Source organism: Macaca fascicularis, chromosome 4 (assembly GCF_037993035.2).
Source record: "Macaca fascicularis isolate 582-1 chromosome 4, T2T-MFA8v1.1".
NCBI lineage: Eukaryota > Metazoa > Chordata > Mammalia > Primates > Cercopithecidae > Macaca > Macaca fascicularis.
In genome coordinates, this window is record NC_088378.1 from 151,245,280 (window position 1) to 151,265,565 (window position 20,286).

At 41.8% G+C, this 20,286-nt stretch overlaps 1 protein-coding gene across 41 annotated transcripts in view; it reads right to left on the minus strand.

Moving 5' to 3' along the window:
* Positions 1 to 20,286, minus strand: part of LOC107129614 (uncharacterized) — a 487,674-nt gene that overhangs the window by 451,608 nt on the left and 15,780 nt on the right. The gene's annotated exons all lie outside the window — the stretch shown is intronic.

Genomic DNA, 20,286 nt, shown 5'->3' on the forward strand with positions numbered 1-20,286 from the left:
AAATATTCAGCCAGTGTTCAAATTACCCCAAGTGTCTCATAAATGTTTTGTTTTCTTTTACAGTTAGTATGTCCAAATCAGAATCCAAATAAGGTCCATACATTTATGTACCTCTCTTTTAATCTATAGGTTCCCCTCCATCTCTCTTCTGTCCCTCTTACAATTTCTTTGTTGAAATAATCCAAGTTGTTTGTCCTGTAGAGTTTCCCAGGATTTGGATCGTACTGAATTCATCTCCATGATATGGGTAGCACATTCCCCTGGCCCCACATTTCCTAAAAATATGCTAGTCAGGTCTAGAAGCTTGGGCAGATTCAGGTTTGACAAGTCTATCAAATGGTGGTATTATCTATGTCCAGGAATCTTGTCTGCTTGTCTTTTTTTGTAAAGTTAACATCTATTGATAATTATTGCCTAAACATATAATTCACTTTCGATTGAGGAATGATGGTATCCTATCACTCCTATTCATGTATTACCTGGAACACATCTATAGAGAAATTTAGCTTCATATACTATTTGGTTATTTAGGGGTACAAGTAATGCGGCAACCAAGAATAAATATTTTATTCTTTCTCTTTATTTACATTTGCAAATCTGATCCTAGCACTCCTGTATCTTCCCATACAACCTTTTTTTTTTTTAGACGGAGTCTCGTTCCATCACCCAGGCTGGAGTGCAGTGGTGCGATCTCAGCTCACTGCAACCTCTGCCTCCTGAGTTGAAGCAATTCTCTTGCCTCAGCCTCCTGAGTAGCTGGGAGTACAGGTGCCCACCACCACACACAGCTAATTTTTGTATTTTTAGTAGAGACGGGGTTTCACCATGTTGGTCAGGCTGGTCTTGAACCCCTGACCTCGTGATCCATCCACCTCGGCCTCCCAAAGTGCTGGGATTACAGGCGTGAGCCACCATGCCCGGCCCTTTCCATACAACTTTTAAAAGGCAAACCATTGCTCCTAAGACAAAGCAGGGCATCTTCAATGAGGTCTTCTAGGCCATGAATAGTCTGACCCTGACCTGTCTCCCAGGTTTGTCTTCTGAAAACCTCTTTGATCCCCACCATGTTCCTGCCCACCACAGACCATTTGCACAACTGTTCCCTCAGCCTGAGATGCTTTCTGTCTTCCCTACATACTGCCTATCATTAATTCCTCTTCATCTTGCAGGTTTTATCTTAAATGCCACTTTCCCTGGGAAGCCTTTTCAGCCCCCAAAATCTGGGTCAGCCTTATTTGCCATATGTCCCTTTGCTTCAAAGCACTTACCTCAATTTGTAACTGAACACTACTTTGTGTGAAGCCTTCATTATTGTCTGTTCCCCACTCCCCAGCTGAAAGCCTATTGGAGCAGTTGCCATGTCTGTTCTGGGCCACAATGACCTGGAGCCAGAACCTAGCTCTATGCCAGATACCTTATTATTTCTTGGTAATTACACGTGGAAACAAACAATGAATGGTGTGTGTTTGTATTCTAACATTTGCTTATTCTTTTTTTTTCTTGAGATGGAGTCTCACTCTGTCACCCAGGCTGGAGTGCAACATTGCAATCTTGGCTCACTGCAACCTCTGCCTCCTGAGTTCAAGTGATTCTCCTGCCTCAGCCTCCCGAGTAGCTGGGATTACAGGTGCCCACCACCATGCCTGGCTAATTTTTGTATTTTTAGTAGAGACAGGGTTTCACCAGGTTGGCCAGCCTGGTCTTGAACTCCTGACCTCAGGTGATCCACCTGCCTCAGCCTCCCAAAGTGCTGGGATTACAGGCGTGAGCCACTGCACCCGGGCCAATATTTGCTTATTCTAGTTCATTCAAAAGGCATTTACGGACCAGAACATCTCACTTCTGTTGGGCATCATGTTACGTGCCAGGGATTTTGAGTTGATGACAATCTAATCTAGAAGATACACAAGTAAACAGACAATTCCAAAACAGTGTTTATTGTTCCATCATACAGGGTACCAAAGAGTAATACCTGAACACCTGGGCTATGTGACAACAGGGCACATTTAAATTAAGGCAGTATTTTCTTCCGGGTAAGAGACAGTATCAGATGGCCATTTTAACAAAAACATGAGTTTTATGAACCTACTGATGATTGAATTCTCTGGCCACAAATATACAACACATTAAGGACTCAAGACAAATAGAGTGTCAAAAAAAAACATGATTTAAACTATTGTGTTCACAAAGCTAGAGGAAAACATACAGTAAACTCACTCAGTGATTCAGACCAAATATAATTGCTAAGTAACTATTAGTAGCATAAAACATTTCATAAATCATCAGCATAAGCTATTGGGTATAACAAATCATTTTATTAGCATAGATGTTCTTAATGGAGAAATTCAGCTCTGTTAGAACTCAGAGTTATGATTACATAGCTATGATTAGATCAGGTAAAGATAGTTCTAGAGGTCAGGCACGTGGCTCACACCTGTAATCCCAGCACTTTGGGAGGCCAAGGCGGATAGATCACGAGGTCAGGAGATCGAGACCATCCCGGCTAACACAATGAAACACCGTCTCTACTAAAAATACAACAACAAAAAAAAATTAGCCAGGCATGGTGGAGGGCCCCTGTAGTCCCAGCTACTTGGGAGGCTGAGGCAGAAGAATGGCGTGAACCTGAGAGGCGGAGCTTGCAGTGAGCCAAGATCGTGCTGCTGCACTCCAGCCTGGGCAACAGAGCAAGACTCCATCTCAAAAAAAAAAAAAAAAAAAACAAGAGTGTAAATTGTTACAGGTGCTTTTGAAAACTGTAAGTATCTACTAAAGTTAAACATATGACCTGCAACCCAACAGCCTCACTCCATAATAGAAATGCATACATATCTTCAACAAAAGATATGTATAAGGGAATGCTTATAATCATGACATAACGTGTGCATGTATCAAATGATCACACTGAATCCCTTAAATAAATGCAATTGTATTTGTCAATTAAATATTTTTAAATTAAAAAAAAATGTTCAAGCAGCACTATTCCTAACAGTCAAAAACTAGGCATAATCCAAATGTCCACCAACAGGAGAATGAATACAGTGTGGCCTATTCAAACAATTAAGTACTGTACAGCAACAAGAATAAAGAAACTATTGCTATACTCGGCAACATGGTTGAATCTCACAACAAAATGTTGAACAAAGAGGCCAAATACAATGCGGAACACTGCAAACAATTCCATTCACATAAATGGAAAACAGTATCAAACTTCTATTTATAATGATAAGTCTTGATAGGAGTTACCAACTTCTTAACCTAAAAGGTTGACTCTATGGTAATTCATTGAATGGTATACTTGAGACTAGTGTACTTATTTTTATGTATATTATACATAATTAAAAGTTTATAAAGGCCAGACTCGGTGGCTCACACCTCTAATCCTAGCACTTTGGGAGGCCGAGGCAGGCAGATCACCTGAGGTCACGAGTTTAAGACCAGCCTGGCCACTACAGTGAAACCCCATCTGTACTAAAAATACAAAAATTAGCTGGGCATAGTGGTGCAGGTCCCAGCTACTCGGGGAGCTGAGGCAGGAGAATCGCTTGAACCCAGGAGGCAGCAGTTGCAGTGAGCCGAGATCGTGCCACTGCACTCCAGCCTAGGTGACAGAGTGAGACACCATCAGAAAAAAAAAAAAAGTTTATGAAAAAAATATATACCCAAAAAAAGTTTATGAAAAAAATATATACCCAAGAGATGATACTCCTATGCTTTCTTTTTCACCCAAGACTTATTTACTCAGCAGACACTCCATTGACCTCAGAACCATCTGAAAGGGTTGACAGGGCAGATATTCAGTAAATGTTTGATGGTGATGATGCTGTTGATAAGAATCGACCCCACACTTCCTACTTCAGATGGTTTCTTTTTCCTATTTCTACTCACTGTTCTATTCAATATCAGACCAATGAAGACTACCAGAAAACAAGAAGTGATGTCGCCAAATTTGCAAATTAACAGAAAACTACAAGAGAAATATCAAAACATTGAAAATTCTGGCTTCTTAGGCACTTAAAAAAATAGTTGAGGGAAATGAGAAAAAAGGTATGAGTGTTAGTATCAAGGGGTAAGTGTAACCATTTTTTATGGGCTGAATCACATGTCCCCAAGTCCATATGTTGAAGTCTTAACTCCCAGTACCTCAGAATGAAAGTGTATTTGGAGAGACTGTAAAGAAGTAATTAAGTTAAAATGAGGCCTTCCAACGTAACAGGGATCTTTAGAAGAGGAAATTTGGGGCCGGGCGCGGTGGCTCAAGCCTGTAATCCCAGCACTTTGTGAGGCCGAGACGGGTGGATCACGAGGTCAGGAGATCGAGACCATCCTGGCTAACACGGTGAAACTACGTCTCCACTAAAAAAATACAAAAAACTAGCCGGGTGAGGTGGCGGGCGCCTGTAGTCCCAGCTACTCGGGAGTCTGAGGCAGGAGAATGGCGTGAACCTGGGAGGCGGAGCTTGCAGTGAGCTGAGATCCGGCCACTGCACTCCAGCCTGGGCGACAGAGCCAGGCTCCGTCTCAAAAAAAAAAAAAGGAAATTTGGACACAGACACATAGAGAGGAAAATAGCCATTTACAAGCCAAAGAGAGAGAGGCCTGAGAGAGATCCTTGCCTCATGGCCCTACTGACACCTTCATCTTGGACTTCCTGTCTCCAGAACTGTTTTGAGGTGGAGTCTCACTCTGTTTCCCAGGCTGGAATGCAGTGGCGTGATCTCGGCTCACTGAAACCTCTGCCTCCCGGGTTCAAGAGATTCTCCTGCCTCAGCTTCCAAATAGCTGGGATTACAGGCGTCCACCACCACGCCAGGCTTATTTTGTGTATTTTTCGTAGAGACGGGGTTTCACCACGTTGGCCAGGCTGGTTGGTTTCGAACTCCTGACCTCAAGTGATCTGCCCGTCTTGGCCTCCCAAAGTGCTAGGATTACAGGTGTGGGCCACCACGCCCAGTCTGAGAAAATCAATTTCTGTTGTTTAAGCCTCCCAGTCTGTGGTTCTTTCTTATGGCAACCCTAGCACACTAATTAACCACTCTCTGTGGAAAGTTCAGAAACTTCTGTGCACGTGTTCAAGATTTGCTGTTGTGTCTGTCATGTGTGTGTCTCAGAGTATAAGCTCCTCTAACACAGGGCTGCACCTAAAAATATTCATTTGTCAAGCCATCTCGAGCAGCTATGTGCTCAATACTCTGTTTGTTTGTTTGTTTGTTTGTAAAACTAATTTATACTCCTCTCTCAAGGCTCACTTCTCATTTTTTTCCTCTTTTGCATCTGGGCGATCCCCGAACTAGAGAAGTACAAAGTTTCTCCTGCTTCTAGAAACAATGGGTAGAAGTGCCTGTTATGAAAACACAAAGAAGACTTCTTTCCAGCAGATAAATGAATAGAGGTTTCACCTTCCCACTAAAAACAGACAATGAAAAAGGGGGTAAAAGTCACTACTCTAGTGTTACCTGTTTTTTCCCTGCCTTTATGACTTTTCCCCTTTTCATTTTCTCTTTTAGACAGAGGTAGCAGTGGAGGGCTGCAACGAGGAACATTAGAGCTCTAACTTAACCTTTCATGAACATCATTTATCTGCACAGTAGGGTCAAGATCCTGGTCCCACTGTGGTTTTACTGGGCATCCCCAGTTTTCTGGTTCTATTTTTGCCACAAAAAATGCAGTAAATCTTTCCTAAAGTATACACCGGGCTATGCACAGTATACAATTAATTCAATTGCACCTGTAGCAGACCTTCCAGAAATCATTGACAATAATTTGTCAGGATTAACCTTTGATAAAACATAAATGTGTCCAAATCCAAAGCACTTTAAAGAGGTGTAGAGGTTCATTTTTATTACACAAATGCTGTTTCCGCAAGATAATGGAGGCAAAAAAAAAATACTGATGCTCTGTTGGACTGCATCTTTAGTGTTATGAAACAGAAACTTGCCATTTCAGCATGGGAAGAAGTGATTCACAACCAACTGCACCTTCCTTGGTTAGTCCTAGAAACGTCAGGCCCTGTAACTAAAAAGAGAAAAAGAGACCCTTACAGGTTCACATGCTCAGTACTGAGTATTATAAGGACAAATGAGGACTCTGTGTTGCAGCATTTAAAAAATGTTTACAGACAGGATGGGCACAGTGGCTCACATCTGTAATCCCAGCGCTTTGGAAGGCTGAGGTGGGCAGATCACTTGAGGCCAGGAGTTTGAAAGCAGCCTGGCCAACATGGTGAAATCTTATCTCTACTAAAAATATAAAAAATTTAGCCAGGCATGGTGGCAGGTGCCTGTAATTCCAGCTACTCGGGAGGCTGAGGCAGAAGAATCACTTGAACCCAGGAGGCGGAGGTTACAGTGAGACGAGATCATGCTACTATACTCTAGTGTGGGCAACAAGAGCGAGACTCCGTCTCAAAGAAAAAAAAAAAGGCCGTTCTCAAAAAAAACAAAAAAAAAGAATCCCCAGTGCAGTGGCTCACACCTGTAATCCCAGCACTTTGGGAGGTCAAGGCCGATGTATCAGGAGGTCAGGAGTTCAAGACCAGTCTGGCCAGCATGGTGAAACCCCATCTCTACTAAAAATACAAAAAATTTTAAAATAATTTTTAATTTTTAAAAATACAAAATACAAAATACAAAATACAGGCACGGTGGCGCGTGCCTGTAATCTCAGCTACTCAGAAGGCTGAGGCAGGAGAACTGCTTGAACCTGGGAGTCACAGGTTGCAGTGAGTCGAGCTGGCGCCACTGCACTTGAGATAGGGTGAGACTCTATCTCAAAAAAAAAAAAAAGAGGGACCCTCAGTTCCAGAAATTGCCCACCCCTTTCCTGGAAAACTCATGAATAATCTACTGCTCGTTTAGCATATAATCAAGAAGTAACAATAAAAATGGGCAACCAGCAGCCCTTGGGGCCGCTCTGCCTATAGAGTAGCCATTCTTTATTCCTTTGCTTTGGTTTTGGACAACAGTCTGCTCTGTTGTCCAGGCTGGAGTGCAGTGACATGGTCCAGCTCACTGCAACCTCTGCCTCTCAGCTTCAAGCAATTCTCGTGCCTCAGCCTCCCAAGTAGGTGGGATTACAGGCATGTGCCACCACGCCCGGCTGATTTTTGTATTTTTAGTAGAGATGGGGTTTCACCATGTTGGCCAGATTGGTCTCGAACTCCTGACCTCAAGTGATCTGCCCACTTCGGCCTCCCAAAGTGCTGGGATTACAGGCATGAGCCACCACACCCAGCCTTATTCCTTTCCTTTCTGTTCCTTTTTTTTTTTTCTTTTGAGATGGAGTTTCCCTCTTGCTGCTCAGGCTGGAGTGCAGTGACAAGATCTTGGCTCACTGCAACCTCCGCCTCTGGGGTTCAAGTGATTCTCCTGCCTCAGCCTCCTGAGTAGCTGGGATTACAGGCACACACCACCATGCTCAGCTAATTTCGTTTTTGTTTTTTGAGACGGAGTTTCGCTGGAGTGCAATGGCTCAATCTTGGCTCACTGCAACTTCTGCTTCCCAGGTTAAAGCGATTCTCCTGTCTCAACCTCCTGAGTAGCTGGGATTACAGGTGCGCGCCACCAAGCCTGGCTAATTTTTTGTATTTTTAGTAGAGACGGGATTTCACTACGTTGGCCAGGCTGGTCTTGAACTCCTCACCTCAGGTGATCTGCCTGCCTCGGCCTCCCAAAGTGCTGGGATTACAGGTGTGAGCCACCAGCCTGGTTCCTTTACTTTCTTAATAAACTTGCTTTCACTTTACTCTATGGATTCACCTCAAATTATTTCTTGCGAGAGATCCAAGAACCCTCTCGAGGTCTGGAATGGGACCCCTTTCTCGTAACATAGGAAAACCTAATAATTCATGGAGTGTTTACACCGCATGCAGTGGTGGCTACAAAAACCTTAGCCTATCAAAATACACATAATATTTGTAAGACATCCTACTGCAAGTCTCTGGCACTCAAAAATGTTGGTAACTGACCAATTCTTCATGATAAGACGTAGAACCCAGCCTTCCAGGGATATTCCAATTTTGCTAATTTGAAATATTCCTTAAAACTGATTTCACTTTCCCCTGGATGATCATTCAAATCATAAAGGCAAGTAAGAGCACTGACTGCAAGGCTCCATCGCAAGCCCTTGGGCAAGTCACTCAGCTTTGCTGGGAAGAACCACTCTCAAGATCCAAGAACCATTTCTGGAATGAACCAACTCTGAGGGAGTCAAGCCATGTTAACATCAATGGAAATGCTTTTACAGCTCACAGCCAACAAGTAAATTGGCCCTTGTTTCATTTCAAAGAAAGGTATTAGAAATTCTGTGCTACATAACTGCGTCCACCCTACCCTCAGGTCTTTCCAACGGAGCTTTTAAGAGCGAGCAAATAAAGTTTTATTGGTTCAATAAAGTCTGCTGCCCAGGGGTCTATATTCACACTATTATTGAGAATGAAACCCTGTTAACTTATTAAATAAACCAAGTATCTCTAAGCTAAAAAAAAAAAGCTGATATTAACCATCGTCATCACTTAGTATAAAAATTGAATCTCAAATCCATGATCAGAAAACCAAAAAAAGCCCTCTAGAAAAGTAATTAAGATACATACAGTTCTTCATTAGTCATGAAAGAAATGATCTTATCCCAGAATTTTCCACTAACCCATCAGTGGAACAATATTTCATATAATAATAAATATTCCCTCGGTTTGCAAATATTAACTAGACCTGCCTCTTGGCTTTTTTGACAATGAGACATCTGTACCAAATGATTAACAGAGCTCAAGTCCAAGGAGGAAAATTATTCTATTCCCGAACACTGTCACACCAAAGCTGAAACCAAAGTTTAAAAAGCATGATCGGCCGGGCGTAGTGGCTCACACCTGTAATCCCAGCACTTTGGGAGGCCGAGGCGGGTGGATTACGAGGTCAAGAGATCAAGATCATCCTGGCCAACATGGTAAAACCCCGTCTCTACTGAAAATACAAAAATTAGCTGGGCTTTGTGGCATCCACCTGTAGTCCCAGCTACTCGTGAGGCTGAGGCAGAAGAATTGCTTGAACCCGGGAGGTGGAGGTTGCAGTGAGCCGAGATCGCGCCACTGCACTCCAGCCTGGCGACAGAGCAAGACTCGGTCTCCAAAAAAAAAAAAAAACAGCACAATCTCAAGATGAAGAAGCGAGTCACATCTATTAGGTTTCTTTATACACAAAATAAAGGAAAAACTAGATGTGTATGTAAATACAGAAAAGCAAATATTTCTATTTTCAAGCTCATATTTCTATTTTCAAAGCAAATATTACTATTTCCAGCTCTTTTCTTTTCCTTCTTTTTCCCTTAAATTACAGGTACTTCATTTTTTAAAAACTGGCCATTATATCTGTAGCTTTGTAACCATTTCCTGATTCACAGCAACCCTACAGAGTTCTCGTTTCCACAGAAGGGAAAATATGCACCCATCCAATCCATCCTTTTCAATGCCATCAGAAGAAAAACTTGTCCTAGAAGTTCTGCAGAGATGGTTCCCTTCTCCTGAGCATTCTACACGGGAGTAAGTGCAGTGCAAAATCAGATTCGGAATATATTCTCTCTCAAGGAAGAGTTTAAAACATCGCCATTAAGAGGAGCTATCACCGAGAAAAGACTGGAGAAGTCAAATGCCCTCACCCCCACAGCAAAGAGGACCCCTCAGACAGATCTCAAAGAAACCACATTAGGCTTGCCAACCTTTCCCTGTTCAAAAGCAAGCAAAATCTATGACTTGTACAACCAGGCATTCAGAGAAAAGGGAAACCACTGGTATTCAGGGTGGTCTTGATTCACCACCATTAAGTACCCAAATATCTTATCAGCAACATTTAAAAAATAAGGCTTTATTTTCCTCCATTTAATGAACTGTCCATTCTCCATTTTCTCCACTTAAGTGAATGTCTACTTCCACTACACAGTTATCCACACTGTGCAACGTAAAAAAATACAAGGGACAGTTTTTTGTATTTTGGGGGTATTTTTTCAATTTACATAAATATGAAAAGCAAAAAAAAAAAAAAGATTCTCTTTATTCGTTTTATTGGAAAATAAAATATTTAGCAAAATGTATGTTGCATTTGTTAAAACATTCTAGAACTCTTGTTTTCAGCAAAGGAGTTAACAATTCTTTTCCAAAGTTCAGCTGTGTGGGGGTCAAGGTTTAATACTACTAGACAGAAGATTTTTTAAAATAAACAATAGGAGAGCCTTAGTCAACAGCAGCCTCAATACTCATAATATTCTCCCTAAGTCTGTCAGAAATTTGCCAAGCATTGTTGTTGTTGTTTCACAATATTTTTGTTTCTTTTTTTTTTTAATTTTAGGCCCTCCTTTGATAGTATTGTTGAAGTTATTAATTCTTCCCCGGATAAGGGTTTTTCCACAAGCAATGAAGAGAGTGAAAGTAATAGCAAAGAAACAGTAGGTCTCCGAGGACAAGCCTTTGGTCACCACTCTTTATCATGAAGATTATCTTGTTTAGAATTAAAATCAACAGCTACTTGTTTTTAAAAAAAAAAAAAGTCTTTAAGTTATGCAAAAAATCTTAGGACTTGCTAGCGGAAATCCTATACTCCAAACATATTAACATCATCTAAAAACAAAAAAACAAGTATTTGATCCTGTCTACGTGAGCTTTGGTAAATAAGATACTATAAGAAATTTTAGCTCTAATGATTTCTTATTATTTGTCTCACTTAACCAAAGCAAGATAAACAATGGCTAAAAACATTTTCCTGTCACTAATTTCACATTCTCAAAGTTTATTACATCGGAAAAGAGTTGGATAGGCCTTAAGCAGAATGAAGTCCAGCTATATCTAAAAGCATTTCTCTACCATGATCACCTTTCCCCACTAGATAACTGACCTTCGCCTAATGTTGATATAAGTTTAATCGAAATGCATTAACAGAGTCTCCAAATTCAGTTCAATGCCTCACAAGTTAACCCAAGTTAACCCTTCTTCAATTTTCTTGGCATCCTTCATGGGCCCCCTGTGCAGGAGCTACCTGGAGTCGCCCATGTTGAACTAATTTAAACAAAATTCAATTATCTCATTTTCATCAAAGAATCACAGGAAATTCTTGCCATAATAAGGAGTTGCCTGTGGAACAACTATTAGGAAAAGAAGACAAGCATCTATAGGGAATAAATAATTCATTTTTTTCTCTGAGGTTTTGCACGCAGAAGAAAATACTAAATAAGAACTAATCACGGCTAACAATGAGTACCTAATGTTTCAGAGTTAAGACCTTTGTGGACCGGGCGCAGTGGCTCATGCCGGTAATCCCAGCACTTTGGGAGGCCGAGGCGGGCGGATCACTTGAAGTCAGGAGTTCGAGACCAGTCTGGCCAACATGGTGAAACTTCGTCTCTACTAAAAATACAAAAGTTAGCTGTGTATGGTGGTGCATGCCTATAATGCCAGCTACTTGGGAGGCTGAGGCAGGAGAATCACTTGAACCCAGGAGATGAAGGTTGCTGTGAGCTGAGATCACACCACTGCACTCCAGCCTGGGTGACAGTGAGACACTATCTCAAAAAAAAAAAAAACCCTTTGCAAATGTTATCTCTACATCCTGAGACAAATAGTATCCCCATTTTACAGAAGAGGGAGCTGAGACTCAAGAAAGGATAAGTAACTTTTTACACAATCTCTAAAGAACATTTTTTTTAATTGTGTGATTTTTGTTTTAGTTGCACACTGATAGAATAACATGTATCACACTCAATAGCTTATAAAATTTGAGTTTTCTATCTAGTTAGCAAAAATAATTACTTAGAATAGGAGCCTCCAGATGGTATAAATGTAGGCTGCCCAATATGGTAGCCACTGGCAGCCATATGTGGATTTTGAGCATTTGAAATGAGGCTGGGCCAAATTGAGATATATTGTTAAATATAAAATATATATAGTATATATAAAAATATACATTTATTTTGATTATATGTTGAAATTATATTTTCAATATATTGACTTAAAATATTTTACTAAAAATAATTTCACCTGTTTCTTTTTGTTTTAAATGTAGCTACCGGAAAACTTAAAATGACATCTGTGGCTCACATTTGTGGCTCACATTCTATTTCTCTTGGACAGCACTGAATAAACTGTTTATGAACACTTTTCTGCGCACCAGAAGATGAGTTACTAGATTGATATGAGAGCCCAGGACATCCAAATTGCTGGTTAAGGCTTCACTGACATCAAAACTTGTTGATTTCAATAATTCAATCATGAATTCATTCAGGCAACAAATAATTATTTATTGAGCAACTGCTATGTTCCAGGCAAAATAATACAATGTCTGGTACATGGGCCTGTCTCTAGAGAATTTCATAAGGAATCTTTTGGATGATGACCCAGTTATACCACTTAATACTTTGGTTATAAGGGTGTATAACTATTCATAGTAAAAACCAAATGGCATTGGAGCACATTTTAAATATGGCAGAGAGTGAAGGGGATGGAGCTAACATCAAGGTAAAGACCTCATTATTTCAATATGTGAGGTGGACTGACTTAAAGCAAAACTGCCTAATGTCAATTTCAACCTTCATCAGAATATAAGGTCAAATACAAGTTCGATTCAGTGAGAGGAAGGTCTCTTTCAAATCTAACCCTCACTCACCTGCAAAGCCAAGGTGGAGAGTAACTGATTTTACTTTAGCCGTACTATCGTAAATGTCTGCTAGAGTTTCTTACTAAAAACAATGAAAGTGACTAAATCTTACAAAGTCTACTAGCATATTAACATTTCTATGTGGCATCAGGCAATAATATAAGTGCTTTAAAAAATAGATTTCACGGGGTTCCCTCTCTCAGCTTTGGAGCCCCTGCTCCTTCTGTCTCTGTACAGCGGAGCTTCTTTCTTTCTTCCCCCTTTTTTCTTGCCTATTAAACTCTCTGCTCCTTAAAAACCAAAATCACAGTAAACCTGTAAAGAAACCCTTACCTATGCTCTAGATCACAACAAACACAAAATCATCAACACACTAACCACAATTTTGTGTGTAGCTTCCCTTTCCTTTGCCATTAGTTTAACAATATTGGTAAAACGTTCTAGCAGTTTATTTTTACTCCTACTTGGAGCAACTGCAATGTAACTGACCTTCCCACATGAAAGATGGTCGAGAAGAGAACTTATTTCCCTACCGAAGAAAAACAAAATGCCTGTTAAATAAATAAATAAATAAAACAACCATAATATTGAAAAGAATAATGTTTCTCACCAAATCACCAACCAGTCTACTGAGCTAAAATCCTAGATACTTTTATGTGGCTTCCTTATATGTAAAAATAAACTGGTTATATTTCCAAAGGAATGTGATCTCACAGTTCCATTCCAATTCAGCTGAAGTCCCAGCAAATACACTAAGAGTTCTGCTTGAGTAAGAACCAAGCTCATGGTTTCAAAAGTACATTTCATGGAAGATTTGAGCAGAAGACATTTTGTGTCTGATCCAGAAATCCCAGAACACTGTCAGTTAGATACCGTCAGTGCAAACGAAGACAAAGCAAGCACCGAGGTAGTATCTAATTAAGACATCAAACCACCGCCTTGAATGACTTGCTTTTCTTGTTCCTGCTAGATGAAGTTTTCTTCATGGTATTATTAATATTCCAGCAAGGCAAAAAAAAGATTGCTACATTAAAACGTGGTGTAAATGCAAGCTTCAAGATGCAATAAACTCTTAAGGGACTAAGCCTCAGGGGCATTAATTTCCTTTTTTGCGAATGAATGCTCAGATCTTGCTGGTCTCACTGTTCTTCCAATAAAATTTTAAATACAAATCTTTAGGCACCGAATTTCTGAACCAGTGAAGAAGTCAAGTCAGTTCAAGCACTCGGGTATTTGAGTGCCTGTTATGTGCAGAAACATGCATCCTGTGCAGAAGACAAGAACAAGGACCACATCACCCCACCTCTCGGAAAGTTTACAGTCTGTATTAATTTCTTAGGACTGCTGGGGCAAATTATCACAAATTCTGCGGCTTAAAACAACAGAAACTTATTCCCTCATGCTCTCTGCAGGGCCACATTCCCTTCAAAGGCTCAGGGGTAGATCTGTTTGTAGAATCTGTTCCTTGCCTCTTCTAGCTTGTGGTGGCTGCTGGCATTCTCTGGCATTCCTTGGCTTGTGGCCACATCACTCCAATCTGTGCCTCCGTCTTACATGTGCTCTGTGAAGATGATCTCCTGCCTGTCTCTTATAAGGATACTTGCGATTGGATATCCCACGTCACCCAGGATAACCTCTCCACATCAAGATCCTTAATTTCATCACATCTGCAAAGACCATGTTCCTTTATGGCAACATTCACAAGTTCCAGATATTAGAACCTGGTCTATTGGGAGGAGGCCTTTATCCAGCTCACAGTTCCCGAGCTTCTATGGGGAGTGGGGGATCCCAGCCATGAAACTGAAAACCAAGCAAAGCAGCACGGGGTAAGTAGGTGCTAAACTATATGTTATCAAAAATCCTTCCACTTGTGTTCAGGGAATACGATCCATGCTGCCTAAATAGGAATGGTTCTCCTGGGACCTGATGAGGCTTACTGTCTCCCAGAGGTTCTCAAACGATCGTATGAGCCTCTGAAGGGTTTCTGTAAGCCCTAGTGTATTTATCATTATAGCTACTTTGAATGGCCTCCTGCTTATATCATCTTTATTTCACTGAACCTCCATTCCATTTCTGTTCCACCTCATTATGATCTTGGCAGGGTTTTGTTTTGTTTTGTTTTGCTTTGAGACGGAGTCTCAGTCTGTCACCAGACTGGAGTGTAGTGGCGCAATCTCGGCTCACCCGCCTCCCGGGTACAAGCAATTCTTCTGCTTCAGCCTCCTGAATAGCTGGGACTACAGGCACCCGCCACCACACCCGGCTAATTTTTTCTGTATTTTTAGTGGAGACGGGATTTCACCATGTTGGCCAGGATGGTCTCAATCTCTTAACCTCATGATCCTCTCGCCTCGGCCTCCTAAAGTGCTGGAATTACAGGCTTGAGCCACCACACCCAGCCCGCAGGGTTTTTTTGTTGCTATTTTGTTGTTTTTGTTTGGCTTGGAGCCAGTCTTTTCATGGCTGTAGTCAGCAACGACCTTATAAGACCAAAGAGACACGGAAAGGTTTCTGCTGCCCCAAATTATTACTCTACAGGACACGTCACAGTGCCTAAAATTCCTCACGTTTCCTCCCTGGACAAAAGCCCACTGTTTAAACTCAAATATTATTTTGTAGTGGATTGCACATTAAATCACAGTTACTGTGTCTTCGGATACACTATTTCCAAAATGTACATTTGTCAAAAGATTAGTTCTGTTGAGTTTTGTTAATGAGTGTCCTGTGAGTCTTTTTTTTTTTTTTTGAGACGGAGTCTGGCTCTGTTGCCCAGGCTGGAGTGCAGTGGCTGGATCTCAGCTCACTGCAAGCCCCGCCTCCCGGGTTTACGCCATTCTCCTGCCTCAGACTCCCGAGTAGCTGGGACTACAGGCGCCCGCCACCTCGCCCGGCTAATTTTTTTTGTATTTTAGTAGAGACGGGGTTTCACCATGTTAGCCAGGATGGTCTCGATCTCCTGACCTCGTGATCCGCCCGTCTTGGCCTCCCAAAGTGCTGGGATTACAGGCTTGAGCCACCGCGCCCGGCCCTCCTGTGAGTCTTTAAAAACCAAAACAAATACAATAAATGAGTCCAAATTCAAGGTTTTTTTTGTTTTTTGTTTTTTTAAGTTAAACTTTAACCATCAGACATCTCATAGGCTGGCCGAGAGGGCCTGGTGAACCTCCAAAAGGGGTATGCATACAGTCTGCAGAGTTCCCCAAACTCATTCATACACAGAAGCCTCTTTTCTTCTTTTTTTTTTTTTTTTTTTTTTGAGACGGAGTCTCACTCAGTCGCCCAGGCTGGATGGCGCCATCTCGGCTCACTGCAACCTCATCCTCCCAGGTTCAAGCGATGCTCCTGCCTCAGCCTCCCGAGTAGCTGGGACTACAGGCACGTGCCACCATGCCTGGCTAATTTTTTATTTTGTCTCCAACCTGGGCAACAGAGCAAGACTTCATCTCAAAAAAAAAAAAAATTCTCACCATAGCTTCATACTTTTTAGATAATTGAGAGGCTCTACTCCCATACTTTCAGGATGTCATTTATAGCAGCAGTCCCCAACCTTTTTGGCAGCAGGGACTGGTTACGTGGAAGACAATTTTTCCATGAACAGTGGGAGGTGGGGGAATCGTCTGAGGATGATTCAAGTGCATTACATTTATTGTGTTCTTTATTTCTACTATTACATTGTAAATAGATAACAAAATAATTATACAGTTCACTATAATGTAGAATCAGTGGGAGCCCTGAGCTTGTTTTCCTACAACTAGATGGTCCCATCTGGGGGTGATGAGAGACAGTGACAGATCATCAAGCATTAGATTCTCATAAGGAGTATGCAACCTAGATCCCTTGAATGTGCAGTTTACAAGGTTCATGCTCCTATGAGAATCTAATGCCACTGCTGATCTGACAGAAGATGGAGTTCAGGTGGTAATGTGAGCGATAGGGAGTGGCTATAAACACAGATGAAGCTGGGCTGGCTTGCCTGCCTGCTGCTCACCCTGCTGTGTGGCCACACAGCAGGAGGTGAGTGGTGGGGAAGCAAGTGAAGGTACCGGTCTATGGCCTGGGGTTAGGGAGCCCTGATTTATAGCATTTGAATCAATGCAACACCCTGGAGAAGGGCAGAAGTGATAGCAAACGGAGAGTTCTGCTTTTGGACATCTACCGGCTGCCTTTTGATTTTTAGCAACATGTTAGGATCCAAGATTATTCTGTAAGAACAAAGGCAGAACCTGAGACCACTGAGGTTGGCCAAGATCCACTGAAATTGGCCAGCCATGAGAATCAAGGTCTAAAGAAGGCAAGAACCAAAGACAAGAAGCAGTATCAGGGTAAGAGCAGGCAGAGTTGAGGCCAAGGAACACTAAAGGCTGGGATGTGAAAAGACATACTATTTGAAACTGTGAACCATGTCATAAAATTTGCATGAAGTCAGAATCAATAGGTAGATAGTAACCTAAGTTGATGCAGAGAAAGGAGGCAGAAAATAAGATGAAGCTATCATGTGTTGGGGACATCGCATGTTCAGACTCTGAGCCCATTTTCCAGGCACCCGGATTGACTCCCATGTTCCAAAGGAGATCTAACAAGTGTGGGTTTGCCGAACTCCCATTCCTGGCTTCTGAAGCCTCAGATCACACAAACTCTAGGAACTCCAGAGGTCATACCACAGAGCTAGGACTTGGCATTAGGATAATACCATGATACTTCTTGCCATTCTTTGCTTATTTCTCTTACAGCCATTTGGCTACAAACCTATTCAATATATTTAGGTATAGCAGCTTCATCATTACAGTAAAGTGAGAATTTTGAATTTGGCTGAGGAGTCAGGCAGATATTGATGGAAATTTTTGAAGAAAAACATTCCATGAACTTTCACCAAAATTCCCACACTGGGATAAATGCTGAACATTTATTACAGAAGTACCAAGATTTATTTATCTTAAAGACAAAATGAAAACAAGTGAATTTTGTCTATTCTTTGAACTATACTAATCTGCAAAACTCAAAGAAGCTGAAAATGTAGCTGATAATTTTTGTTGCCTTGCCACCTCTTTGCATTTAATCGCTGAGACCAAATATACTAGGTGGCATTTCAGCAGGGTTGTCACACAACTAATCATGCCAACCTCCAATGGGCATTACAATGATCAGCCATCACGGACTGGCATCCTGACTGTGCTAGCGCAGTGCGATGTATTTCCAGGAGGAAGGGGCAGGCAGGAAGAAACAGCCTTCCAGAATGTCAATTTGAGGTGGGGGCTAAATATAATGAGGACAGGACTCATGGGAGTCACCAAACAAAGCCTGAGTTCAAAGAACTGCCCATCTTTGGGTGTTCTGAGTTTTTAGACTTCTTTCCTTTAAATTGTATTTACCTTCCGATGAAAGGAATGTGAAAGGGTCCCCGTTACACATTCTCATAGCTCAGTTCACCCACTGTAATATCCGGGATTCACTCTTTACGCCAAGGAGTTGTTGTGCACGTGTAGGTCCAGGCCTTGCATAGGCTATGAAACTTCTGGTGTGGAATATTAAAGAAAGCTTGAGCTCTCCTCTTCCTTCCAGGCCAGTACTGAAAATCAGGGGCTCAAGAAATCTCCCAATAAAAGAAACCCACATCACAGAAAGGCAGGCTGAGTTCAAACCCAAGGGAAAGAAGAAAAGCACATACAGGTTGGCCCAGTTTTGCTCTAGGCTTTTTAAAAAAATTATTTTTTATTTTTTTTATTTATTTATGTATTTATTTATTTATTTATTTATTTTGAGGGTGATGGATCTTTGCTCTTGTCGCCCTGGCTGGAGTGCAACGGCATGATCTTGGCTCACTGCAACCTCTGTCTCCTGGGTTCAAGCAATTCTCCTGTCTTAGCCTCCCGAATAGCTGAGATTACAGGTGTGCACCACCTCACCTGGCTAATTTTTGTATTTTTAGTAGAAACGGGGTTTCACCATGTTGTCCAGGCTGGTCTCGAACTCCTGACCTCAGGTGATCCACCTGCCTTGGCCTCCCAAAGTGCTAGGATTACAGGCATGAGCCACTGCACCCTGCTCTAGGCTTTTAGAAAAGAGGGTCTTGTTCCCTCTATTGGAGTGGTGAGATCCAGAAAGCTAGTAGGACCCAGTCCTGGGATGTGGGAAGGAAGGCATGAGCCAGGTCACTTAGGCCTACCTCTGGCCTGGCATAGGCCCGTCAAAAATAACAACAAGAGGCTGAGTGTGGTAGCTCACGCCTGTAATCCCAACACTTTGGGAGGCCAAGACAGGAGGATTGCTTCAGCTTGGGAGTTCCAGACCAGCCTGAGTGAAACAGCCAGACCTTGTCTCTACAAAAAATAAAAAATAATTAGCCAGGCATGGTGGCATGCACCTCAGTCCCAGCTACTCAGGAGACTGAGGTGGGAAGATCGCTTGAATCCAGGAGTCCGAGGCTGCAGTGAGTTATGATCGCACCACTGCACTCATGACAGAATGCAGTCTGGGTGACAGAGCAAGACTCTGTCTCTAGAACAACAACAACAACAACAAAGAAAAGAGCAAGTAGAGCCCCCAGAGGGTCATCACAGTCCAAAGCAGCTACTCACCAAAGTAGACAGAGCAGAATAAGAGCTAGAGCTATGAATAAAGAGCACGTCATTGCATAGAGTTTCTTTTCTCTCATACATATAGAAAGGGAGAGAGAGGCCTAAATGCAGAGACAAAGCACGGTGCAAGCCACAGGGAAATCTTCAATTCAGGGTTTTCAATTCAGGAATTATGAGTCTGCCCAGACTTTCTTGGACATCTGACTTGAAGAAGAGAGGAGATGAAAGGATGACCTGAAAATCATTTTTCTTTTGCTGCAGAATGGGGATTCTATGAATATTGCCATGTATCATCTTTTGGGAGTTCCATAGAGATAATGATGCCATCCATTAAAATCTGACAAGTAAAACTCTTGAACACAGATGAATTTCACCACCATGCTGGCTTCTCAACTGCTGCTGCAATGCAATCTCTCCCTCCGAAATCTAAAAACACCGGCAGAGTAGACCATCCTCTTTTTAAGCCTCATTAAATGTTTGGGTCTCAAGATATAGTCACAGTATTTGCAGAATAAGAGTAAGTCTCATGGTGAAACTAGAAAAATTATCAGGATGAGTGGGAGCACTCAAGGAAACATTCTCTCTTCCTGGTTTACGTTACTGATCCGTAATATCTAGTGCAAAGTCAAAAGAGTTGCATTGTGCAATTTACTAGTTTGATAACTTGAACTGGACAGTTCTCTGAACCCCAATTTCTTCACCTATAAAATGAGAATGATACTAACAGCTATTATATGGAATTCCAATGAGAGTCAAATAAGATGATGCATAAGATACTGCTGCACAAGTACTTCTGTAATGGTTACTACTTCTCTACCACTTCTCTGAGAAATAGAATACTGAACTATAAATTTTAAGATGTATACTTCATATTCAGTAACACCAGTAATTAAGAACCTTGGCCAGACATGGTGGCTCACACCTGTAATCCCAGCACTTTGCGAGGCCAAGGTGGGTGGATCACCTGAGGTCAGAGTTCGAGACTAGCCTGGCCAACATGGCGAAACCCTATCTCTACTAAAATTATAAAAATTAGACAGCCATGGTAGTGGGCACCTGTAATCCCAGCTACTCAGGAG